At 34.1% G+C, this 27,376-nt stretch overlaps 1 long non-coding RNA gene and 1 pseudogene across 2 annotated transcripts in view; one reads left to right on the forward strand and one right to left on the reverse strand.

The window, feature by feature from the left end:
• Positions 1-27,376, forward strand: part of LOC143679484 (uncharacterized) — a 263,205-nt gene that overhangs the window by 128,534 nt on the left and 107,295 nt on the right. Inside the window, exons 2-4 of one of the 2 annotated variants that reach the window (XR_013173795.1) lie at positions 7,197-7,298; positions 12,558-12,626; positions 25,824-26,292. This is a non-coding gene — a long non-coding RNA (uncharacterized LOC143679484). Of the gene's footprint in view, positions 1-7,196; positions 7,299-12,557; positions 12,627-25,823; positions 26,293-27,376 lie in introns of those variants that run through there. The other variant, XR_013173794.1, reaches the window with a different exon arrangement.
• LOC143679607 (small nuclear ribonucleoprotein-associated protein N pseudogene) lies at positions 5,492-6,117 on the reverse strand (annotated as a pseudogene).

The raw sequence follows: 27,376 nt of genomic DNA on the forward strand, positions 1-27,376 counted from the left end.
TATTTTTCTTTTCTTTATACAAAAGGTACTTGTTTGACATGTTAGACCATCTCAAAATGTACTTTCTATTCAAAGAACAGCTGCTAGAAGTGAATCTAGATTTAAATGCACGAATGTGTGGGGCTGTTACACACACACACACACACACACACACACACACAAACATAGGACACAGAGAGAGGTTGTTTGCCTATAGTGTGGTAGTCTGTGCCCAGTATTTTTTCAGGTTTGTCTTGCAGGTATTTAAGATGGCCCTTCAGGGCTGAATGTTTTATCATACCTGTAATGTATTAAGATTGATCAATAATTTAAATTATGAATAATTGCTTTTCAAATTTTAAATGATAATGCCTAATAATCGTTGACATCAAACCTGGAAAATTTTAAGGAGCCTTAAAATGTTTGGGGTAATATAGGTCTACCTTATTTAATCAAAATGAGTAGACATATGCAGAGAATCATGCATTATAACATCGTCTAAATTTCTGCCAGCTTTATTTGCACTTTCCATTTAGGAGGAATGAAGTGAATGGTATAATAACTACCCAGTTAACTAGCAGTATACGCTTGGACGTGTGGTTAAGGATGTTTGTTCTCTCATAAATGTAAAAATGTTGATTGGGAGTATATAAATATCTGTGATTGCATGTATGGGAGAATTACCAAAGCTATCTTATCTCTTGTGATCCTTTTAAATCAATTTTCATAAAACTATGCAATTATTTCTGCAAATCTGGGCATTTTCAGACGGCATTAAAATGTAGATCAAGCAAGGTATTCCCACATTTATAAAATTTTATTTAAAGTAAATATATTTTTACATCGAACATATAATTATATTGGATGGATTTTTTTTCCATAGGTATGTCTTCACAGTGAATTAAAGGCATTTATGGTGTTGAATGCATACATATGTACGTGTGTGTATATATATAGAGAGAGATAGATAAATATTTGTCTTCAAAAATGTGTTTTTCCTTTGTATTAAGCCATTCAGTAAGTATGTAGAATATTTTGTTCCTAAGACCAAAAATATGAATGCATTAACCAAATGTTTACTTTACTTTGAATATTTCACCAAAAATAGATTCTAGATAAAAATTAAATGGCAAGAATTAGAGAATAATTAATATTGCCTTGGTATTTAAGAGATGGAATTTTGGCTTATAAAGGTCACTATCAAGAAATATTTATATATAACACATTTCCACAATAAAATTATATGCAATATGTGTGATTACTAAGGTATTTACTTTCAAGGAAGTAGTAATATTTATTTGATGAGATTGTGGGATTTGGGAAAGAAAAGAAGTTTGTGTGCAATGACTTTGTTCATAATTCAAGTCTAAATTGTATGTTAGGCAAGTAAATGCAAAATATAACCTTCCTTGGCTTCTGAAATGACTGAACTTAAATTTTAAATAATATTGAAAAATAGTTAAAAAATGAAAATATTCCTAGATTTTCTAGTTCTTTTTAAAACGTTGCAGTTTAAAACATTTCTCTAATACTTGGAGCAATGCCATTTTATTTGTTCTTTACCTTTTGAAAGGTCTGAATTCAAAGCCATTAAGGGATGAAATGCAAAATTAGTTACATGACTGTACAGACAACAGAAAAAATTACTGTGGCTTTTACAAAATCCTCAATATTTGATTTCTTTGTCGTATGGGTCTAAAATCTCAGTTTAGCTTTTGTGGATAAAAATAATGAAAAAAAATCTTCCTTCTTATGTTGTCTGTTACATGTCATTTAGTGTCATCAGATAGGCCATGGGGTTATAAAATTCATAAGTATCACCTGATGAACATCATACTGTTATAAAATAGTAAAGCAACTAATCTCTTTTGTACATAATTTACAGAATTGCATTCTACTTCTCTATTCCTCCTTAATTTTTTAGAAGTGTGTTATTTTGATCGTAGACATTAAGAAGTCTGCTGGTAAAATATTTAAAATATCAATTTACTTCTATTTTATTTTCAAGATGCTTGGATTAAAAGAAATATGTCTACATTTTCAAGCAAAATAATAGAGCAATGATAAAATAATTTATTTAAGAAATACCAGAATTCAGGCATTATTAATTTTCTCTGATCCCTCTCTCTACCCAAAAGACTTCCAAGGTTTTACATTGATATTTCACAATAAATTCTATCTTAGCAAACATTCATTGAGGAAATAAGTTTAGATTCCTGTTCCATTTATACTGGGCCAAATCTCTAAAGGAACATTAATGAATCATATAGTGATAAATAAGAGTTTCTAAATTTGTGATAAGAGGCTTATAAAGTATATGAATGTTGTTCTTTTATAATCAAGATCATAGAAGAAAACATGTGGATTAAATTTCAAGATTAAAACAGATTATTTGTATTGACATTTTGAAAATTATGCTATAAATGTTTAAGAAACTTATTTTAGAGCAAAAATATTTGGCAGGTTTTCTTTTAAAATATCTCAATTGCATAATTAAGATGTTGGGTGCTCATTTAGTAAATTGTACAAAACATAAAATGTCAAAGGTGACAAATTACATGATTTTTTATCAAAGTAAATCCCCTTCTGTTAAAATTATTTATTATTAATGAAACACTAAGGGATTTTTTCATTGTAATCTTATAAAAGGGCATGCAAATTAGAGGTAGCATTCACTACGGAGGAAATCTTTACCAATAACATTGTAAAGTGCAAGGACTATAAAGTTGAGAAATGAATGAAAGGGGAGGGTTATTGGGGTAGAGTATTTCTGAGAAAGAAAAAAAAACAGTGTTCTCTTATATAGGGCATTTCATAAGTTCACAGATTGTCTTGTACTACATTTATTTAAAATACATAGTGTTAAGTCAAACCTGAAAGCCAAATGACTTTTCATGAAGAGACAAATAAGTCATTCTTTAGCTTTGTAATTTTTTTTGTATGCTGTATGGCAGGGTTACATTTCATTATTTTTCCAGGCTACCCACATGGAAAAATAATGAAATGTAACCCTGCCATACAGCATACAAAATTCACCATTTGTTGAATTTTTGCTTTGCTTGTTTGTTTTTGGGAAGTTCATAGACCAGGAATTGAACCCAGGTCTTCCACATGGCAGGAGAGAATTCTACCTCTGAACTACCCTTGCACACCTTCTTTAGCTTTGTGATTTTTAAAGACTTAACTTTTGACCCCTAATTACCTCCTCCAACATTTACATTCATAGACATATCTTCCTTAATCTTTTGTACATTGCCCCTTTTTTTCTAAATTAGAATAGTTGTAGGTTTATAAAAAAATTATGCAGAATGTACAGAGTCCCCATAACCCCCAACGGTTTTCCCTATTATTAACATTTTGCATTAGTGTGATAGCTTTGTTACAAATAATGAATCAATACTGTTATAATTATATGATTAACTACAGTCACAGTTTACACTGGGGTTCATTCTTGCTGCATCCTTTTTGAAAGTACCATCACCTGGTTCCTTCTTTTTCTTCCTCCCCAAATTCTGGTATTCTAAAATTTCCAGTCTTAACCTTGATGATTAGGTTGATGTCTTGGCTTCACAATATCTTCATACCTTATCTCCAATGATCTCTTCCTCCACTCCGTCTTAGTCACACCCACTCAGTGTCGCTTCATAGGTACTCTCATCATCTCTAATATCGTAACTGTAACATCAAGCCAAAACCTCTTGCTTTTGCTTCTCCCTATGACTCCTATAATTGTTTTCTTTGAGACATTATGTCCATTGCTCTGAGCTCTACCCCCTCCTATTTTAATTCTATACTTCTTAATGGGCACTTCCACCCATGTATAATCAATCATCAATTCCTGTCAATTCTTTGTCTTAAATCCTTTGAATACATACATTTTTTCTAATCTTACCTGCTAATATGCTTGTCACGGTACAATTTCTTCCTTGCAATATTGCAATCAGGTTCTAACTAGTTTTTATGCATACATTATTGATAGATATCATTCACAGTGAAGCCAAATGATGCTTTAATATAGGAATGTTTTGCTCTCAAACTCCTGTGAAAACACTTCTATACTTTCCCATTGTTTTTAAGACAAGTTTCTGAATCCTAATGAAACCCAAACATGCCCCGCTATACTCCAGTTTTAATCAGTATTCAAATGTTATCTTTAGGGAATTTATTTAGACCTGTAAGAACTTATGTTATTCTGTTTGTTTGTGCAAATTTCCATGCAGTTCATTGCCATATATTTTTTCTCTTCATATAGAACATAGCACATATGTATATACTTAATATTTTATTTTTTTAAGAAAATTGATGGTACATCACAGGATCACTGTGAGTTGTGAAATCTACAACAACCATTTGTTTTCTGAATCATTTATCAAGATACCGGCATTTGTCTTATTTCTTGATAACAAAACTAGATCTGGTACTGTCCTCCTTTCAGGCTATCAGACAGTGCCGGGTGCTGCAATACCACTTAGCCACATACTGCAAAGTGATGCTTCACCATCATTTGGATCAATATGTCTGTGCTTCTATCCCAAGAGCCAGGGAGAGCAGGAAATTGCTAATTAGCGATAGAGTTTGAAAGACAAAGGAAGTTCAATTGCCCTGTATTATGAAAAAAGGTGTACAGTGCTTTTCTCTTGATTTTGTGGTTGCACTAATATTCTTATCCTTAAACTACTCCTTTTGATTTCTTCTGAAATTACTTCATGGTATATTACTGTTTTTTTTTTTCTTTTCTCAAAGTTACTTATTTTATTTCATGAGTTTTCAAATTCTACTGCTTTTGTCAAACTAAGTTATTTTCATATGTGAGAAATGAATTGAATTACTATATGATTGTTTCGATTACACTGATACCCATTTTTAAAAAGATGAATCCATCTTAGCATTTTATATAACTTTAGCATTTCAATAGCTTTATCCTAACACTGACAAAATTTCAAACATTCAAATCAGTTTCAAAATTTGAACTAAGCAATCTAACATTCATCATTAACTTATCTTAATGCAATATAGCAAGTTTTGTTCTACAAAAACCTAATCTATATAAAATTAGTTTTATGCATTTAATTTCTTTTCATGGCATACTTTTTGCTCAACATGTTTTATTTATTATCCATTCCTGCATTTGTCAATTTATTGTCCAGTATTATGTTAGAGGAGAATTGAAGCCGACTACTATGACAGGACCTATCTCACTTTTAATAGTCAAGAAATAAAGGGTTCTCTAAAAGAAAAGTATTGCTAAGTATGTGTATGTATGTGTACATATGTGTGTGTGTATAAACATTCTGTATGAAATGATATCACTCAATCAGAGAAAGTTTAAATGCACTTTTAATTGCTTTTTGCATTTATTATTTTTTAATATTAATGCAGCAAAGCAAAGTCAAAAAAGCCTACAAACACTCTACTGTTTCACAAGAAGCATTTCAGAAAAAAGCACCCAAGAAGGACAAATAGTATCCTAGGGTCTCAATGGATGTGTTCCTGGGGTCAGTAAACTGAATTCCTAGTGAAAGGGTTTCATTTCTGGAGGGGTATGCTTATTGTCACCCCTTCAGTAGGGGGAAGTCCAACTGGAGCCAAAATACCTGGAGGTGGGGTTGCTCTGCCCCCGGGTGGAGAGTGGAGTTCCCGACCTGATTTCTTGGGTGCTGTGTGGGAGCTCCAGCAATGCTGACAGTAGCAGCAACTGCAGCAGCTGCTACAGTGTCTCTTCTCTGGGAAATCATAACTTCTTGGAATGTTCCTTAACCCCTAGGACAGGGCTTGCTAATCTAGCAGGGACCTTGGGAGTTGGGATACCAGTGGTACTCCTCTGCCAGCTGCCATGCCAACTCCAGGCCTCCTGCAGCTCCAACAAGTGGTACCCAAGCAATGCCAGAATCTTTGTGGGATGGTCCCTCCACAATCACGGCAACCAAGTTCTCCCCATGCAGCAACACCAGACCCAAAAACCCACTTTTATATATTACCTGGCTGCTTGCATTCTTTGGCTTGATCTTTCTGAACTCGTCAATTTCTATGCCTGTCAAAAGCCTTAAAGATGCCAATGATGATTTGGCCATCTTGCAGGAAACAACTCATTCTGTAATCAATGTGCTGCAACATTTTGCTGCTCTTACCCGCAGTCATGACTTCTGTCCCACCAAATCCAATGTCCATAATAAAGTTTCTTAAGACCTACGAGAAGGTTACGGATAAAAGTATGATGCAGTCTTTCCTACAAACAATGCAACCTGGATAGAAGCTTCAAACAGAAAATGTAGCTCTGGGTTGCTCAGTGGGGCTGTCCTACATTTGATTTGGACATCCACTTCTGGTAGGTACTATTGTGTAGTTTATCTCAGGTTCAGGCAGTCCATGGTCCACCCATCATGCTGCTTCTGCTAATCATACCAATCTGTTGGATATATTTGGCAGCCACTTCACTCTGCCTAAATGCATTTTTGATGCCCACTGTATCATATTTTTGTCTAGAAATGAGTAAGTGATGTAATATTTACATATATCATGAAAATCATTTTGAAAAATATCATTGTCTTGATATAAAAGAAATATATTTCAGGCATATACCATAGACCCGTAATTATTTAGGTATGACTTCTGTTTTTTTTGTCTTTTGTTGTTTTCACCTAAACCCTATTTCTGGAGCCAATTTTCAACAATATATTATTACAAAACTGCTATGGGAGTTAGAAATTTAGTATGTGGTCTCAAAATATTTTAAGGATTGCTGACATTTAAAGCATGATTTCTTAATTGGGGGTCCCTGTCCACCATCCATGAATGGGCTTGGATTTATATGCCCTCTAAATTATAGTCATAATGTTGTTCAGAAAATTTTAGGAAATTGCCTATAACTTATATCATATTTTCGAAGGAGTCCATGGGGATTCAAAGATTTTAAAAAGAAAGGAAAAGACCATAACCTGAACTTCATCTGGTTCCTGTTATGATGCTGAATTAAGATAGGTTTTACCTCCTCCAATAGCAATAGAAAACTTACATAGGGAAAACACTTGGGGAGAGAGAAAAAATTAAGAAACCTTGTTGTGACAGGTATTTTAACTTGGAAATGTGTGTGTGGAGAGGGTGTCGTATTCTTGGTTTAGGATTCAATCAGATACCTAGTTTATCAACTAGAATGTGGAAGAGTTCCAACGTTTCAAGTGTTGGAGTGTTGTTTCTTCTTTTCTCTTCAATTGCTTCAGGACAAATGGAGACTGCCCCCATATATGAGATGAATGGTGACTGTCCCCGTATCTGAGCCAACTAAGAATTCTGATCCAGGTGTCCTCGAGAGTAAAATAAAGGTAGAGTAAGAATCGGTTCTTTTAGGGAAATGTGAGGAAGATTTTCTAATAGTTGTTTCACTTGCCAACCTACTCCAAACCTCAAGAGTTGGTGAATTTGGACCCTAACAATAGATTCCTTATAATGGTCCTTCTCCCAGGGGACTAAGGGGTGATGCTCTGATTTGAGGATCTGTTCTGTAGAATGAGAGATCATTGACTATGGATTTCAGGTGTTTAGATTCTCAATGTTTAGTGGCCACCTTTCACAATCAGAATGAATTCCATCAAAAAATTGGTTCATATGTCAAAACTGATACCACCACTCTTCAATAGGGTATGAAGAGGCAAATTACTTAAATAATGAGATTTTTAGGGAAGCACTGGGCAGGTCTTCCAAACTGGCCGAAAACCCTTTGAGAGAGCAAGGAAAAGAGACCGGCTTGGTGTTTTATGGTGGTTAAAGTGTGGGACCAAGGTACAGGTTCCCCATTACAGAGAGTGGCTTACATGGTTTGAAATTCCTGATAGTGCTAAATGAGGAAACAGCCAGGATTTTTTATCAGTTTGTCCAAGATGTGAGAGAGAATGTGAGGTGAGGCTTAACAGCTTTCTGTAGTCAAACATCCAAAGATGGAGTCAGATTTTTTATTATGCAACCCACCCCATAGCACATTCTTGTGAAAAAGAATGAGGTCTGATCTTCACCATGTAAAATTGACTCTCAGAGCATTTAATACAAATATGAATTAATAGGGGCAAAATCATGCTATATTTGGGGAGAACAATAGTTTCAAATGAAAGGTAACAGAGTTATTGATTCCATCAGAATTAGAACTATGAGGATGATGGACTAATCCTTTTAAATTAGTGTAATAAATACAAAAATAGCATAACAAATAAAGTGAAATTTTTAGAAGCATAAAATAAAATTAGAACACAAGAAAATGTACCAAGATTAAATATGAGTTATGTGAGTAAATTAAAAATATAGTAGATAAGACAGAACAAAATCAGTGAATCCGGAAAAGAAAATTAAGGTAATATCCCAGAAGAAAGAAGGGAAGAACAAAGAAATCAGTGGAATATGGAAGAACTATTCATTTAGTTCTGGAAAATAATTATACACATGAAAAAAAACTTGTATCTCTACTGCACAACATGTATTGAAACCAAAAGTTAATCTAGTATGGTTAAAAATTATATATTAAAAAGATAACTTTAAAATTCCTTGATTAAAAACTGTAGATTCCATCAGGCTATTAAAATATTGTTACACTGGGATAATATAATTTGACATAACTAGCAAAATAGTAATATGAAAGGTACATAAAAGACTCCTGAAAATAAGAAAATGTGAAAAATTCAATAGAAAACTGGCAAAAGACATAAATAGATATTTCACAGAAGTGGACATATATAAGATCAACAAACATGATGATATTCAACAACATTATTGATCATAAAAGTTTTAATCGAGATATCAATATGATGTCATTTTTCAAACTATTGTGAGTAATCAATGTTTGGAATAAAAGTGCTGGAGGAAATGCAAATGTGTATAGTATCTTTATATGTTGCTAGTGGGAGTATACATTTATGAAACCACTTTGTAAAATATTTTAGCATGATCTTCTAAAAAATCCAAAGTCAAATATTTATGCCCTCTAAAACCCAGAACACTTTGATATACACAATGGCCGCACTTGCATATATACTTAGAAATGTGGACAACAACATTCATAGCGGTGGTGTTCACAATGGAAAAATCTCAAAAACATTTCAGGATTAAATAATACAAGTCAAAACATAAGTCAAAACAAATGAAGTATACAACATACAACCATGGATTTATTTTGGCAATAAAATATTAGGTGAAAAAGTACATTCTTATAGACTGCATGCAGCAGGAAATATTTCTAAGTTACAGACATCTAAAATAAAAGTGCACATGTCATTTATAAGGTATATGTAAACAAGGAAGAGTAAGGAAAGGAAAGATGCAAGAATAGAAAGATTCCTAGGTTGTCCCAGGTTGTAACATAGAGGGAACGTTGGGAAAGGAACCATTTTGTTTGATTATGATTATTTTCAGGTAATGAAAATTTGTGGATGCAAATTTCATTTTAAAAAATTATTAAACAAAATTACACAGAAAGAGGCTATGAATAGACAAATGGTGAGAATGTATAATTCGCAAAGGCATATGATTATTCCAATTATTGATTTTTGAGGTTCAAAAATAAGTAATGATTACAGTTTTGCCTTTTTTAGATTTTGTTTTTGGTATGGCTAAAGAGTGACTTCATCGGCTCCTATACTGTACACCTACCACTAAATAATTCTCTATTCTATTCCAAATTCCATTATATAGTGATGTATTTTGAAATTACTTGAAATTTATTTCTATAAACACAAAGGGGTTAATAAAAATGTATACAAACTGTACAACACACTATACAAATGAGAGTGGTTAGCTGCTTTGAATTGAAATACACAAATTTTACGTGGAACAGCAATGTTTTTTAGAAGCCATTATACTCCTAATATTCAAAAGAATAAGCTTCGTAACCAAAAAAATTAACCTTGCCTTTCTTTCCCATGCATTTTATTAGTAACTCTCCTTACCCACATTTTAACATTTATTTTATCTTTGACCTTGCCAAAACACAACTCTCAATATGATGATTATAAAAGTTATACATGTCTTGAACTTATAGCCTACAAAGCTTTTATTCTGTATTTTGACAAGTAATTCTGAAAACAAACTTTGTTGGTATAATTTTCCACTAAGAAATCACCCTTATTTCATATTAAATCATGGGTTCTTGACCTGCCACTTTCTATTGATGCAACAATAGTAATATAGCTATGTTTTACATAACTTTCCTCCTAATATAGCTGAAAGCATTTTACCCAATTTTTTGTTCCTTTTTCCCCTTAATCAGTTGTTGGCGGGCTAAATAGAGAGATTGTTTAAGTACTATATTTGATTAAACAATAGCAGGAATGGGATAAAAGTCCACTTTATATAATTACATGCTGTGATTCTTCATAATTTCTTCATTAATTACAACAAGTGTTGCAAATAATTTATTCTGTACCAGACACTATTCTATACATTGATGCTGGTGATTCTTTCTAATGTGTAGGACAATAAAAAAAAATGAACAAACGTAAAAACTAGATACCCTTAAGAATTAAGAGGGTGTTTACATAATGAGTGAATGGGCTGTTACTTTACTCTGGGTGGTTAGTAAACCATATAGAAAATGGCATTTGAGCTGCTATGTGAATCATAGGAAGGAAATCAAAGGAAAAGCCAACCAGAAATTGAGGGCAAAACATTCATTATAGGTATAAGTAATACTTGTGCAGAGGTCCTAGCCTGGAAATGAGCTTGGGGTACTGGAGAACCCTGTTTGTGAAAGGGGAAGTAATATGTAGTTCACAAGAAAGAGGAAAGTATGAGAAGGGTTGATGATAAATTCCTACATTAGAGTTACCTCTTTGAGAAATAGTTAACAGATTGGAGTAGGTTTTTAACGAACACTACTTTGAGTAATTTGTAGTTCTATGATATTCAATGTTCTTTGAAGCTGTATGCTATTAGTGAAATCAGCACATATTTATTTGATCTATTTGAAGAGAAACTATTCAGCTTGAAAAGTAAATCTTTCAGTGATTTTCTGGTTTGTTTACAACATAACTCTTTTAAAGACTGGAAAATCAAAATTCAACTTTCAAATTCATTTTTATGCAGTTTAAAAATAAAGATTTCCATACCCATAAGGTAATCTGAAGAAATTTTCTCTAAATCCATAATTTTGGAACCTAAGAACATTGCTTCCTCTGCATTCTCTCAAGTTTTATTGCCTTTGCCCTATTTGCCATTTCAACCTGATAAGGAGTGCCCTCCCTTGCTTCTCATTGCTTCTTACAGACTGCTTCTGTTACAATCTTAGTAGATCACCAAAGCCTTTAAGGCACATGCCATCAGATTACACCATTAGGACTCCCTCATTTTTGTAGTAAACACTGTCTTTCCCATTATTTTCCTTCATTTACTGAAGGCAACTGCTGCCTTACTTTCTCTCCACCACTATTTCTGTTCCTTAGTTAATTTCAATACCCATCTAAATGATCAGTGCAACACACAAGCTTTGCCATTCCTTGTCCTCCATTCACGTTGGCCCTACTTAATGGGCATATTACAAAAAGACTTTGTTATTATCAAAAAAGAACCCACACTCAGAATTTCAATTTCAACTATTTAGTCACTAACCATCACCTTCTTGATTCTATCTCTAAAACCCCAAGTGAAAAACAATATATTTTTTTCAACCAGGCCATCTCAATGATTGACCCTGCCATCTTTTCATTGTAAGTCACTTTCTTCGAACTTCAGTTTCCTTATTATTTGGCTTAGGTTCATGCTCTGATTTTCTGATCCGTACCTCTGCATAAGCTCCCTTACTGCTCTTTCTCATCACGATTTCTACTTGGCAAAACTTCAGCTCTATTTAAAAGCAGCTCTCTCTCTACCAGTGCTTTCCTCCTAAAATATATCAACTTTCCCTGCTCTTTACTAAAGTCCTACCTAAAGAGAACTATTAGCTATTTAATTAATATATGTATTTCACAAATATCGAGACTACACATACTTATTATATAACATGACAAAAGAACTTTCCAGTTTTATGATATTTTTTGGTTTAGAGTTAATAACGCATTACAAAAAAGGAAAAAATAAAGAAAAAGATGAGAGACATTTAATGATATCATGTTCTAATTAGTATTTGTACCCTCTTATCCTGTTGTTATTGTTGTTCTTTAATTTTCCTTGGCATTCTCCCAGTTCTCTAGAGGATAGATGACATTGCTTAGACACATAATAATATACAACAGAGAATAAACATTGACATTTTAGTGTAATGATTGCAAATAATTCATGTACATATCTCCTAGTTTCATCCATGTTTACTATATATAATAATACATGCATATAACATTTAATCAGAATATATAACCCATCTATTATATTTTATATATAGTATATGTAATGTGAGAAATATTTTTTCCAAATTCACTCACAGACACTATGTTTTACATAATCATGATGCTCAATTGACCCACTCTCTAATATTAATTTGGTTAGTGCTTGCTCATCTCTAAATGCATGGATACAAATATATTTAACAAAACATTTGTAATATCCTTGTATACATGTTTGTACCCAATCACATTCAGTTAGTCATTTATTTTCATTGATCCACACAGTGCAACAGAAGCTATGCAGAGTGACTTTGTTTGAACACCTAAGCCTGTCCTGCCCACCCATAGCACCAGGTAAGGATTAGAAATATGAAGAGCTGTAGGAGAAGAGATGCTGCAGCTATTTTACGCTCTCACAAACATCCCATTAAGAGGAGTTCCTCTAATTTTGACACAATAGTCTACGAACAGAGTGAGCTGGCTAACTTAACTTTCTTAATAACAGAGTCATCATTGAAGTCAAGACTTTAATAGTAAAAGTATATTTTTTCTTAAGGCCATCAAGGCTATCAGTCTTTAAGACCTATAGATTCCATGCAGCCCTCTCAAAAAGTTATGGATTGTGAGAGATGTTTAGCTTTATTATGCACATTGAGAATCAGTTGGGATGTCAAAATGGGCCATTATGACAGTGGGTCTTCTCATAATTACCTGCATTCAAGTGAGGGTGTGGGAGTTAGAAGAGGGCTTGAAGATAATCTACTCTAATAACCTCTCTTTTGACCTGTGGAGAGATGAAGGTCTGGAGAAGGTGGTGACTACCCGATGTCCTTGAGTGAAGCAGGGAGTAGAGAGCTGGGTCATCTAACTCACCTTCTGAGCACTTAGCAGGGCACAACTTATCTTCATATATGCTTAGGACAGTTGTCAGAAGGCTATTCAGTAAGGTTACTGAATATTTAAAGTCATTAGCTTTTCTATGTCCAATAATACATTTAGAGCCTAAACAACTGAAAGCATGAAATTGTCATTTACGGAGGTGGGGAAGACTGAAACTGGAGCAATTTCTTATATTCTGATCGAGCATATCATTAGCATTCATGGCAGAAAGTAAGTAGATAGTATACTGTACAAGGATCTCCAATACAAATGCCAGTGGGGCACAATGGTTCCACAAATAGTGATTTGAGTTTTGCTAATGTTAGATGATACCTCAAATTCAGCCTTAGAATTTGGAAAACAACAAAGAGTGCGAGGGACTGGGAGGCTCCTGTTCTGTGTAAGGGGACAGCTGTTACTCAGTTTTAGGAGAAGATTGCCATGTGGAAATAAAGGCAATGTCACTGAATCTATTTTTTTCCCTCAGAGAAGCAGTGAATCTGAATTTTTATGTAAAATATCCTTATTTTTTTTAAAAAAGAATGTTTGCTAATTCAAATAAAATAAAAGATGAATATATTGAAAGCTAAAGAAAACAAAAAACTGTTCGCCACAACTTGGTGCATCTTTAGGGGTAGAAACCTTTTAATTAATCCTAGAATCAGAAGACTCAAAATTAAGTCACATTCAAGCAATTTATGCTGCTGGATTAATTTAGACCAGTCATTTTGCCTGTCCCTGAGACTCAAATTTTGTCTCCCATTAGGGAAAAAAAAAAAACAAAAAAACAGGTTCTAAACTCTTAGTTTCTTGGAAAATTATGTTGGGTATAAATCTTGCTGGAGATATAACCATAACAGGGCAACTGAGTGATGAGATGTGGGTAACCAAAGAGCAGGGCGAAATCACCGGTTTTTAGCAGTGTGGGAAAAAGAGGGTGCAGACATTATCTCAATGAGCAAATATCTGGCTCAAGAAAATCTCAACAGATTATAGAATTATATCTAATGAATGGCCAGTGGATAAACTAGCAAGAAAAATGATATTTCTTAGAATTTAGGTTGGCATTTCCATTCCTAACTTGGCTGATAACTTAAAAATTCATGAGTTTTATGTGGATAAATTTGTTTATTGTAAATGTAGAACTCAGGCTTAAATTCAGTCTTTGTATATTTTGTTATAGATATTAGGTACATTATATTTAATCTTGGAGACCCAGATTCTTCAGTCATGATATTGGGAAAAATAATAATTATCATAACTTTTTAGCTTGAGGCAAGGTATAGAGAAGTATTAAATAAGCTTCTGCCATTTCATTCTCTCACTTATCCTTTCTGTTGTAGTCTTCTTTGTTTTGGTAACTTCGAATTGTTGTTTTAAATGTGTCTGTGAGTTGTATATGCATTTGTGGTTATTCTGTCTTTTTATTGTATTGTAAGGATATCTTATTTTCAAACTCTATCAAGTTCATAGATAATAACACCGGTACAGAGTGGGTGGCGTTGTTGTACTGAAGGAAGTCAGAAGTCAAGACAAATTTGTGGGCACACTAGAAATGAAACCTATTATTAAGGATTAAAGCATCTTTTGGTCTTGTTGAGATGTGACAACAAAGAGGCTATTACTAGCGCTTCTCAGCCTCTATAAGGGAGGCAAATGTATGTTTCACAGTAAGGCAAGAAAATTACCTTCTGTGAAGAGAGGAGCTGACCATTTCAGTCACCAGTTTTAGCTATAAAAGAGGGTTGTATGTACTCCTTTGTGAGCATTGTCACTAGCAATTCTTCCTTTGTTTTTGAAAATTCAAGTCATTCACAGTGGCAGAGGGATGGGCATTGGTGGTTCTTTGGTTGCCCTCATTACCAGAAACCCAAGAGTGAGTCCTATAAGATGTCAAGAACTTCCAGGAGACATTTTCTACAAGTTTGAAAATCCATTGCTCAGTTTTTAAATTTCTCTTCAGGTTAAACAAAGCTTTGTTTCCTAGAAGTAACAAGATATTCCTTTAATTCAGATCATTTTGTAAAATTTGGGAGTGTTAAAAAAAAATTGGGAGTGCGTCCACTTCTGGCCAAGATGGAATGATAGGTGTGCAGATTTGTCTGTCTGCTTTAAGCAACTAGAAAAGTGGACATTATATATGAAACAATGCTTTACAGATGGAAAAACGAGGCAGAAAGAAGGAAACGTGACAAGGTAAAACCTACAAGAGTTTCTAGAGCTTTCTACAGAGTTTGGGAACCTAAATAAAGCCTGGAAGCCTCACTGCATAGATAAAGTAGAGATCTGAGTTCACAGATATCAAGATGACTGGAATTTGTGGGTCAGAGTACCAGAGAGGAGGGTGTTACTTAGAGAGAGTGCTCTGAAGAGGATATCCCCTCAAGCTTTTGGTTTAGTATTGATCTGCACATGCAAAACTGCCCAAAGCTGGAGAGCAAAAACACCAAAAAAGAATAAATATTTCAATTTGCACAGGACTAGGTATAATTCCTTTTCCCATAACCTATACTAAAAACCTTGTAATACATGGGCTGTTGGGTAGATTGGTCAGAATGCTACTGTCTTATCAATGGAGTTAAATTAGTCTTAGACTAAAACTGGTCTGAACCTACTCTAACAATGGCTAAAAGCAAGCTTTGAAAATATCCAAATGATTTCAAGTAACCTAATTTCATGCCAGAACAAATTCCAACATTCTCTCAAAGGACCTAACAAAACCTAGCAACTGACAACATCAAATTCACAACGTCCACTACTCAAATATTTGTAGGCAAACAAAGAGGCACAAAAATGCCACTCATAATCAGGAGATAAATGTATTGATAAAAGCAGATCCAAAAAGATGATGGAACTAGTACAAGAGGAGGTTAAAATGAGCAAGATGAGAGAAATTGAAGGTCTTTAAGAAAAGAGAGTTAAGAAGTATTTTCTTAAGCTTACACATTTAAAATTGGAAGTTTAATTCTAGTTAGAAATTGGGAAAACTATGAAACTCAGAGGAATTCATGATTAATAGTCCGCAAAAATACCCTAGCATTTGCTGCAATATAGACTCAATCATATTTTACTCACCAGTGGGAAGGACCATGCTATGCATTTAGTTTAAATGCTCAATATTTCCTGAAGGAATTCTGGAAACTCCAAACTGGCTTTCAGTTGTTTCTGACTATAACAAGGTGTGAACTTAGTTTAAAATTGATGTTTTCCTAATTTTGGTAAATTGTAGAGGGCAAGTTTAGAGTCTGAGTTCATGATGCATTTCAACTCTTGATATTAATATTGATTTGGAAATGTAAGTTTTCTCAATCTTGCCAGTAAAGTCTTTAGCATTGATCCTAAATAGGTTTGTACCCTTCTTGCTTCAGGTTTAATGCTCCCTTTGTTTATCCCCAGTTGAGTCTGTGAGAATATGAAATAAACAACTGGAGTTCTACCCCCTTGTTTTGTATATTTCTGTATACAGTTCAAAGAGATACCTTTAACTTTTTCCCTTTGTCATTATTCTAAAATAATGCATACAGCAGCAAGACTTCTTGTGTTTCTATTCTTTTCCTGCCTGATTCTCTCCTATAATTATTTCCTATAATTTGGGAAAGCTTCCATTTGATTTTTTTTTCTAATTTGATTTTCATTTCTTAGTGATCCATACCTTGCAGGAATGCATCTACCTCTATAACTTTTGAGACACGGACAACATAACTAATGGCAAACTATGAAAGTTAACACGATTGCATCATTAAGAGTTTTCCTGCAATTCTTCACATCTTGATTACACTACTAGATGTTAAAACATCTTTTTATGAGGGTAACTCTGGTTTCCTTTATTTTAAATGTAGTGTCTGAACAGATATATTCATATTTGAGTGCTGTATCTGACATTTCAACTCAAAGTTTCACTCACTAGGTTTATTTTTCAGAAACCTAATAATCCAGATTGTTCCTATGCCAGATAAGCCCTGAAACCCAGAGTTACCAGTCTCTCCAAGAGCATCAACCAGTTGCTTCCTCCTACCTCATAATGTTGACAGCCGTTTTCAACTTGAGGAAGTTCGAATGGGCTTTACCCAAATATTTCTAAGATTGGGAGAAGAGTCAAATGAGAGGGAGGAGTTGCAACTCAGAAGATAGGGTTTAACAAATAAGTGTGACTATTGAATTATTATATTGATATTTCTTTTCAGTTTCCAGTGACTTAGGGCAGCTAGAAGGAAATACCTGATTTTGTGGAAATGTAACCCATACCATACGTTGAAAATTGATACCTGTTAAAATGCACTTTGAAATTTATCACTTTTTTTCGTCTATATTTCACAATAAATTTTTTAAAAGTTAAGGCCACAATATTTACAGCTACATTTCTTCTATTAAATATTTGTCATAAAGAAAAAAGATTTCTACATTCCATATGCCTACTATATTCAAGACTACACCTAAGAAAAAATGTCACTTGGAAATCAACATAAATTTCAGTTTTTGATTGAAAATACAACAGTATTATAATCCAGACATTGGCATTAACATTTCAAGACTAGTGTATATATCATGGAAATGAAAACAGTTGTGCTATTTGAAAAGTAAGACAGAGGGTGTGGAACTGACACATTGCAAAGAGATTTAATTTGCAGTTTACTTGGTGTACTTTCAGCATTATTGCTGCCTAGATTTATTTTACTTCATAGCATAGTGAAGTGATGATTCTCTACATTGAATCAACATTTTACACCCATTTCAGGAGAAGACAGTTATATTCATAACCCTTTGGATTTTTTTATCATACGTCACCAGAAGGCATGCAAAAGAAACAAAAAACAACCAAATTCAAAATTGAAAAAGAAAAGTCAAATCAATCAGGAAATTCTCAAGCACAGAGTTGACAACATTAGGCTATCTGTTTTTAAAGCAATGGGGAGGTAGTGTTTTCATAGCTATGAGACTGAATCTACCCTAGATCCCATGTGACTTGTTAAACAGTTTCACACACAAACTATATTTAACTTTAAGCATCATGACACATTTACTAAGAGTGATATTGAGAATGTCATTGCATTGACTTGTTGCTTTTATGAAGAATTAGCATTCTATGAAAACAAAACTCCTCTGTGAAGAATTTGCAATCTGAGGGATGTGCTTATCAGTATCTTCAATAGCTAAGAATTATGCTACTTTACACTTTTTGTCTGTCCAAACTCCTGTCATTTTCTACCTTTCTCATAATTTTAGCGATAGAAGACTGAGGTTGATGAAAGAGATCTTATTCTCATTATATCATGAAGTTAGTGATAATGCTCTTTTTCTCTTTTGGAAACTGACCATTTTTTACTCCAGCCTCAAGATCCCTAAACTCTAGATTTCATCTAATTGGAGAAGCAGAATGCTTTGACATGAAGAAGTTAGAAGAATAATTTCATATTATTTCAAAGGGATGAAATCTGGTTGATTGAGTTAACTAGAGCCATGCATATACGTTTTTGAAGCAAAAATTCCCTTTGTTTTTTTGATGTAGACGAGCAAGTTATTGGCTTTCTGTTAATATTTTTTGTATATGAGAAGAAAAACTGTCTTTAATTGTTGCAGTCATGTATGAACCTATTGCATTGTCTCCTCTCATCCTATATACTGACTCACTGGCATTTATCAAGGTAAAATTGAGATTTATTCACAAAACAAATCATGAAAATATTTGCAGAAATACCTTAACATTTGCAAGGTATTGGGCTAGGTCTGGGATGATAATGATAAGCAAGAGGCAATCTCTGACCTCACAAAGATTATAAATAGTTACGAAGATGACAGTTGCTTATTAGCAGTAATATGATAACTCCTATACCATCACCACATTTTTTTTTTTCTCAAAGAGAGAAAAAGTTTATTACTAGGCTCGTAGCAGGAGAGCAGATGGTTTATCAGCCCAAAATGTGTCTCCCTGAAATGCAGTAATTCTGATACTTTTATAGAATTAAAAGATGGGTAGGTTTAGGATAATGAACATAGTGGCCCCAGCTCATGTAATCTGAGGTGATCTAATTATTGAGCATACACAGATTGATTGCATACTTAGTCACAGAACATATGTAAGAAAGTGGCAGCCTTAATATGATGATGGGCATGATTTCTTCACTGCAGTGTTTTTAGCTGTATGCTTTCATTGTTGCTGTATCCCCTATGATACCCATCATCATACTATTGGGACAGAATGTGCACTCAATAAACAAAGGCTGAATGAATGAAATTCTGGGTATTAGTGCTACAACTATTCCAGAAACATTACTTTATGAGTCTTGAACTATTCTCTCAGTGAATCTCAATAAAAATGAATTAAAAGCAGTGATAATACCAAATCTCAGACTTTCCCATCATAAAAAGTCTTGCAGTTTAATGCATAATCACTTATCATTAACATTTCATTTCCTTATCTTTTGCCAGTATTACATTATATATAGTAATTAGAATTGATTTTTATAGTATAATTTCACAAGATACCAAAATAAGTACTCTACTAAAGGCCAAAAAAAGATTTACGGTACATTTTCAAATGTTAATTCTGTAATTCTATTAAAGAAAATCAACAAATGCTTAATAATTCCACGTAGCATGGTGCTCATATTGCATTGTCCTGTCAATGTTTATAGACAGGTTCTTTTTAAAGAACATTTTAGTAAATGCTCCCTAGATGACTCCTTCATTGCTCCAGAATCATTAAGGAAATATTTCACATTTAAGGCTTATTACTTTCGTAGAACTTTGGATTTTTTTCTGTCACCTCTTACTATTTAAAAATGTTAATATATTTATATAATTACAAATGCCATTTCTGAAAATGGAGAATTTAGCCAAGTGCTGTAAAATTAGTTTGTTTAAAACTAACTCAGAAATTGATATAAAAGATGAGTTTGAAATAGTTTTGTGAAATATACAGGCCTAGCTGCAAGGCCAGTTTTTCATGGACATTGGTTTGGGTGATACTAATAAAATTGTTTTTTGCTAGTTCATTCTGATAGTGTCTGCTTCTTTCTTGAGCTCATGAATTTTAGCAGGAGAACTGCTTTGTTCACCTCCTGAGCTTTAGCAGAAATTTATTTTCCATAAAATGGTCAATAGATTTATAGTTTTTGAATTGTAAAATGCACAGGGAACTATTGCCTTGAAATTACTCTCAGATGAGATAAACGAGTCTATTAGCATAGCAAAGTCATAATTTCTTAAGATGGGCTTGAAACTCCACCCATTTAATTTTCTCTATAACTCAGAAATTGGTATTTTAATTTAAATATTTGAAGATATGAAGGGACAGAAAAAAATAGCCATATCTATCATCTCACAAATCATTCTGTTCAATAGAAAATGAAACGTAGAAAATTAACTCAGTCACTTCTTTTATGATTTTTAAATACATTGTCCATTTATCACTGAAATATTATTTAGAAATCATGTTTTATCATTTGAGAAGAAAACTACTATTTCTTCTAGTGAAGATTAGATTCTTCTAATCTAACTACTATTGTATGTTATGATATCATTAGTCATTTTCTCCCAAACCATTTAGTCTTTCTTAATATGTACTTTATATGATTAGTTTATATTTTATTGGGAAATTCGGATTTCTTTGCATGAAACACTACTTACATTTCATGACTAATTTTTTTGATAAAAATTTTTCTTGGTACTTTTCATCATCAAACACTAGTTAGCATTTATTTCTTTGCCTTTTTTTTTCCTTCATTAATTGTGAACTACCAATGTGATTTTAGCTCCAGATCTTTGCCCCTGGTGTTAAGCCTGCATAGTTGCATTACATGACCAAAGGGACATTGCAAGTATAATTCAGAGTATGAACCTTAAAATACAATAATTATCCTAGATTTTCTGTGTGAACCCAATGGAATCACATGACCTTTACAAGAAGAGGAAGGCAGAGGAGTAGTCAAGAGATGGGGTGGAAGAGGCAAGAAAGATTAAAAAGATGAGGGACTCGATGTGTCATGACTGGCTTTGAAGATGGAGAAAGAAGTAAAGAGTGAGGGAATTAGGTGGTCTCTAGAAACTGGGTGACTCTAGGCTGACAGCTAGCAAAGAAATGGAGAGACTTGGTCCTCTAATTATAGGAACTTAATCCTACCACCAACCTGAATGACCACGGAGGGCCTCCCCCTCTAGAATTTGGTTCTGGCCTTGTGAGACTAAACAAATTATGCAACTGAATCTCCTAGTCTTCTGAGCCATGGAGACTATGAGATATCAATGAATATTTTCTAAGCTAGTAAATTTGTAATAATATGTTATAGCAGCAACAGAATATTAAACAGTGTATCTTTTCAGTTTTTTGAGTCACTAGATTGCAATCCTCTAGCTAAAACTTTATCTTCTTTGTAGTGATGTACATATAATGTCATCACAATCAACTTTTTTTCTTTTATGTGAAAAATAGCATACATGTAAAAAATGCAATAAATTTCAAAGCACATCATAACAAATAGTTGTAGACCAGATTTCAGAGTTTAGTATTGTTACAATTCCACAGTTTTAGGTTTTTTTTTCTAACTGCTCTAAGATATTGGAGACTAAAAGCAGTATCAATATAATGAGCCTGCAATCATACTCATTTGCTAAATCCTACCTTATTTGTATAACTCTACCATCACCTTTGATCTTTCTCCCGCTCTTTAGGGGTATTTGGACTATGCCCATTCTAACTTTTCATGTTAGAAGTGACTGTCGGATATATGGAATAGGGGGATGGAACTAGTTGATGTTCTGTAGAGGCTTGCGCCTCTGCATTTCAGGACCTATCTGGTCCAGGGACCCATCTGGAGGTGGTTAATTTCTGAAAAGTGCATACCCTGGTGCATAGAACCTTTGTAGAATCATATATAATGCCCTTGGTGTTCTTTAGGCTTGTCAGGAATGGTTTTGGTTGGGGTAGCAATGTTTAACTGAAACTTGCATAAGAGTGACACCAGAGTAGCCTTTTTAATCTATTTGAACTTTCTCAGCCAGTGATACCTTATTTTGAACTCTTCCTTTACCCCTTTTGGTCAAGATGGCATTGTTGATCCCATGGTGCCACGGATCAACAACACTCTTCCCTGGGAGTCCTCTCCCATGCCACCAGGGAGACTTTCACCCCTGGATGTCACATCCCACGTAGGGGGCTGGGGAATAACTTCACTTGTAGAGTGAGGCTTAGAGAGAAAGACGCCACATCTGCATAACAAAAGAGGTCCTCTAAAAGTAACTCTTAGGCATACCTATAGGTAGGCTAAACTTCTCTGCTATGTACATAAACTTCACAAGAGCATGCCTCAAGATCAAGGGCTTGGCCTAATGATTTGGTGTCCCATGTACTTGACACAGTTTTAGGGGTTCCCCAGTGGTAAAGTTTAATAGTTCCCAATTTTTATCTCATCCCTCAAGGGACTTTGCCAATACTTTTTGATTATCTGCTTAAAACACTCTGGGATTTATCCAGACATTACATTAAGCTATTGAAATAGTATATATTTTTCCTATGTTGTTTGAAGTGTGAAAAAGTGAAAGTGTATTCCAAAGATATTTTAAAAATGAAAACCATCACTCTCCAAATTTAAAAAAAAAAATTACTTGTTAACTAGCTTTTTTATTATCTTTCTATGATATTGGTGTTTCCCTCCCCCAATCACTGAATGGTAGTATATTCAAGTATAAATCAGGAAATTACTTTTTTTATTTGTTGTCTTACACTGCTGCTTATTGGGAGTACTTGAGATGAGAATTACTCCACTAAATAACATGTGCCAATTATGCAATGTTGTCCTTGGCCTTGTTATTTCTCTGTCTTAATAGTAGGAGTTCGGTTTTTTTGTAATGAGGACATTTGTATTGAAAGACACTGAAAATGAAGAGATGTTGTTTGAGCATTGTTATGCTAGGTAATCATGTTATACTTATCAAATATGAGGCTAAAAGACCCCTTTATTTATTGTTATTAAAGGCTATCTGAACTACGTAAACTTAATGAAACATTTTCTGTTACTATTTTCATGCAACTATATATAGAACAAGGAAATACCTTCATAATTATAACACATTGCATGCTCCATTTTTGAATTCTGTGGTTTATCCCTGTTAATTGTAATTCTTTGAAATAATTTGCAACCAGAATATTGACATTATTTATTTTACAGTGTAAATACTAAAGATATATTAGTTCTAAATTCTGAGCCAGCTGTTTAAATATAGTCTCTTGCCTCTATTTGTAAGGTCAATATACTTGGTATGAGTAATTCCTCAGTATAATTTTTTCCATGCTTCACATAGGTTAAAATGCAATTGGCTAAGTCAACACATGAATAGCCGTAAAATAGTCAAGTTTTAATGTGTTAAAGTGATACATGCACATGTACATTCATATATAAATAGGGGATGAAAAATAATATATTAAAATTAAAGTAAAAATAGGAAAATGCATAGTATCATTTATTAATTATTACATTAAAGTGCACTGCACTTACACTAAAGTGCGGTGCATTTAATATTCTGTCACAGATGTCCATGTAATTGATAGCATTGCTTCTCTATAAGCCATATATCACGTTCTCCCTGTAGAAACAAATGCCAGTCATTCACTACTGAATGACTGACATTTGTAAAACCTATGAACAGTTAACAATTATCTTGCTATTCTCTTTCCCCACAGTGATTATAAGTCTTCACATGAGAAGCCCAGGGCCAACTCTTGTGTCTATGGGTCCAAACTTCTTAGGAATCTTGATCTTTGTCTTCTGTTTTCTAGTAGATGCTTATTCACGTTCTGTGATTATAAATCTTTTTTCTTTCTGCCTCGGAGGCATTCATGTCCCTGATGCTATTCTGTTGTTGCTGAACACACCTCATGGAAAGGATTCTTTTCAAACACAGTATGAAGGTTATGAGGGTGAAATTCTATACATCACAAGGTCCATTCTGATGAAATTTTCAGTATAGAAAAATAATTATCAGCTCTAACTAGTTTCATTTTCCTGTTTCTAAAAGGGGCAAATCCCATCACAACTAACCAAGGTCACAATAATGTTTCTTCATCTGATTAACAGTGAAGGAAGGAAGAACAGTTAGTTTCATAGAACTGATAAATAATTCATAATAATAGGATTGTATAGCATTGCTGAATTTAGTTACTAAAGTGTCATTCATTTTTTTTTGCTATTATTCAGTAATTCCATTAATTCTATAGCACAATGTTTTGACCTTGGGTTGCAATTTTCCTACAAATGAATCAAAACCGTGAGCTTCTATTTGAGATTTTATTCTTTACTTTTAACCCTGCAAATGACAATAGGGTCAGGTTTGCTAGTTCTTTCTTTTACAAAAAGAAGCCATGGTATCAGATTAAATTTTAATTATAATCTCACAACTACAAGCTGATAGGCAGTTTCAGAAATAGAATAACAATTTTCACTATGAGTTCAGGTTCTTTATTAACTGAATAAACCACACTTAAAATTGACTGAAAATTAAGAGTTCTTTTATCACTGGCTAACTGGTAAGGTGGCTGATTGCAGGATGCAGAGGGACTCTAACTTGTAGCATTTGCTAATTTCAATGGTGTAAATTTTTCCATCATGAAGAATTTCAAACTAATGACATGATGTCACTGCACTACTAGTTAATAAGAGATATGCACAAGTGGCTTTTGTAAGCAAGTAAGAGTCTCCTGCTGCACACACAAAATGCTCTATTTCTAAGAGTTTCTGAACTATGAAATTCTCTAGACCAGTGCTTCTCAAACTTTAACGTGTAAATAAATCGCCCAGACATGTGCTTATTTTAAATACAGATTCTTGTTCAAGTGGGATCCAAGATTTGGCACTTTTTACAAGTTCCTAGATGATGCCAAACTCACTTAGAGTAGAGTCTATGACATTGGTATCAAAATTTAGCGTATATCAGAATCACAGAACGACTTATAAAAGCACAAATTATTGGACCCCTCTCTCAGAGTTTCTGATTCTGTATATCTAGAGTATGGCCCCAACACTTACATTTCTAAGACATTCCTAGGTGCTGCTGGTGTTGCTGATTCTGACCTTGTGAACTACCTGGTCTAGAGAGATCTCAGAACCCTGAAGATCTTTGAACTTTTAAGTTAAGGAATAACTAGTAGGGAACAATTAGAGTTTCAAATCAAATGGTTGTGGTTTTTCTTCATCCATCATTCTGCCATAGATATGGATTGACAATTCCTAGCATGTGGAGCATTATGCTATGTCCTAAGGGGAGTGACAGTGCAGTCTAAGGAGATAGTTATTTATCTTTGGGAAGTTTGCAATTAAAAATAGAGTAAGTCAGAAACAAATGACAGCAACATAAAAGGTGCACAAGAAAATTCATCAATATTAAAATATATTTATGTAAATATTTGGTAAAAGGAGATGCGAGTAATAATTGGCAAAGTTTAAAATTTGTAACCTAGAGATTTGGCTGAAATCAGCCAGACATGTCTACCAAAGTTCTGTGGGGAATATGGATCTTAATATTTACTCCCAGGGAGTCGATGCCTTCCAATGGAAACTGGAAGAATTTTCAATGGAGAATGCAGTTTAGAAGTAAGAAACCACTATTAGAAGTTTGAGGATTTTTCATAAGGTGTCATCAAATTAAGGGTCATAAAGACTAATGGCAAGTATATTGTTTCAGGACTAAAAAAAAGCTTTGCGAAACCTTGGCATTCCAGCCTAATTTAATGACGAGTACTGTCAAACCTGCTAAATGATGACTATCAGACTGTCTTCTCCATGGTAAAATGAAGACCACCCAAATAAGAACAAACAGAGGCTATTTATCCAGGAAATCAGCCACCGTCAGAGACACAAGGTCAGGTGCGAGAGTGGGACATTTTTATAGTGAAAAAAAGGAAGCTCTGGTTGTGATTGTTGGTATGGGGAAGTTCTATATGGGCTAACTTCAAGGAGGAGCGCATCTTATAAAATTCATTAGGGGAGTACATTTGGTTTTCTTTGGTTAATCCCAAATTGAAGGGTGCAGGGGCGGGATAAAGAAGCTGGCAGTGATTGACCAACATGTGACCATTCTGGGCTAGGTGCTCCAGAGGTTGTGGGTTAGAGTTCTTATGTCATAGATGGTCTGGCCATTGCTAGAGATTGTAAGAGGTTCACCAACTCATGGAAAGCTACAGATACACCTTTTTCTTGGTGCATGATCATGGCAATCATCTGAAGAGCAAGTGCTATCAAAAAACATTTCTTACTTTTAGACAGAATACGGTGGGCCAATATTGTCACCACCATGACAAAATCAAGAACAATTAATAGTCTGTAAGATGCTTTAGAACCAGGAACTCCAATTTTCCTCTTTTTAAGGAAAAGTATAAACTGTTCTACTTTGCCTGTCTCATTGATCCAAGAACAGCAAGAGGTATTAACAATGACAAATGCTACCATGACTAGCCAGAAAGAAACCTAGAGCAATGTGTCTATTAATGCTTGTGCTGATGAGCTGACAGTTCTGTGTGTATTCTATCAAAGGCAGATGGGGGTATTGTTTATAACATTTGTGAGGGTTAGGGATAAGGTTCTTATAGTTTTTCTTATTTGTATAATTCTCGCCATCGGAAACATTGCTCTGATTATTGCATGCATAATGAGTCACTAATTCCACTGGGTGGAGTGCCTGAATAATCAATGATGGCCTCATTTTGGAGCTCAAGCCTGGGTTGAAACTTCCAGACCTTATAGAATCTCTGCATACATTCCAATCTCAAAATTCACTATTCAGAAAGTGTACAAGATGTTAGCCCAAAACAAACAGGCCAGGCATCCTAGCCTCCAAGTAAACAGTGTCTAGGAGGGGCACATGGAGATGCTGGGGATAAAAAAAAAAAAAAGAGTTATCCATGGCAGGATTTCAGAACCAAGGCCTTACAAAAATTGGTGTGGTAGACTGAGTTATATACCCCAAGGTATGTTCTTAATTTAATCCACATTCCTGTGGTTTGCACCCATTTATAAAAGGGACTCTTTGAAGATGCAGTATTAGTTAAGGTGTGGCTCGACAGAATCAAGGTGTGCCTTAATCTGTATTTCTTTTTTGTAAAAGAGCTTTTTATAAGCAGAAGAAATTCAGATGCAGTGAGTCAGAAAAGGCTGAACAGGAGATGTAAATCAGTGGAAACCAGTAGAGCAGACATAAGGAGCAAGTGCTTCCCATGTGTTGCAAGATGGAGTTGCAAG

Source organism: Tamandua tetradactyla, chromosome 4 (assembly GCF_023851605.1).
Source record: "Tamandua tetradactyla isolate mTamTet1 chromosome 4, mTamTet1.pri, whole genome shotgun sequence".
Taxonomy (NCBI): Eukaryota; Metazoa; Chordata; class Mammalia; order Pilosa; family Myrmecophagidae; genus Tamandua; species Tamandua tetradactyla.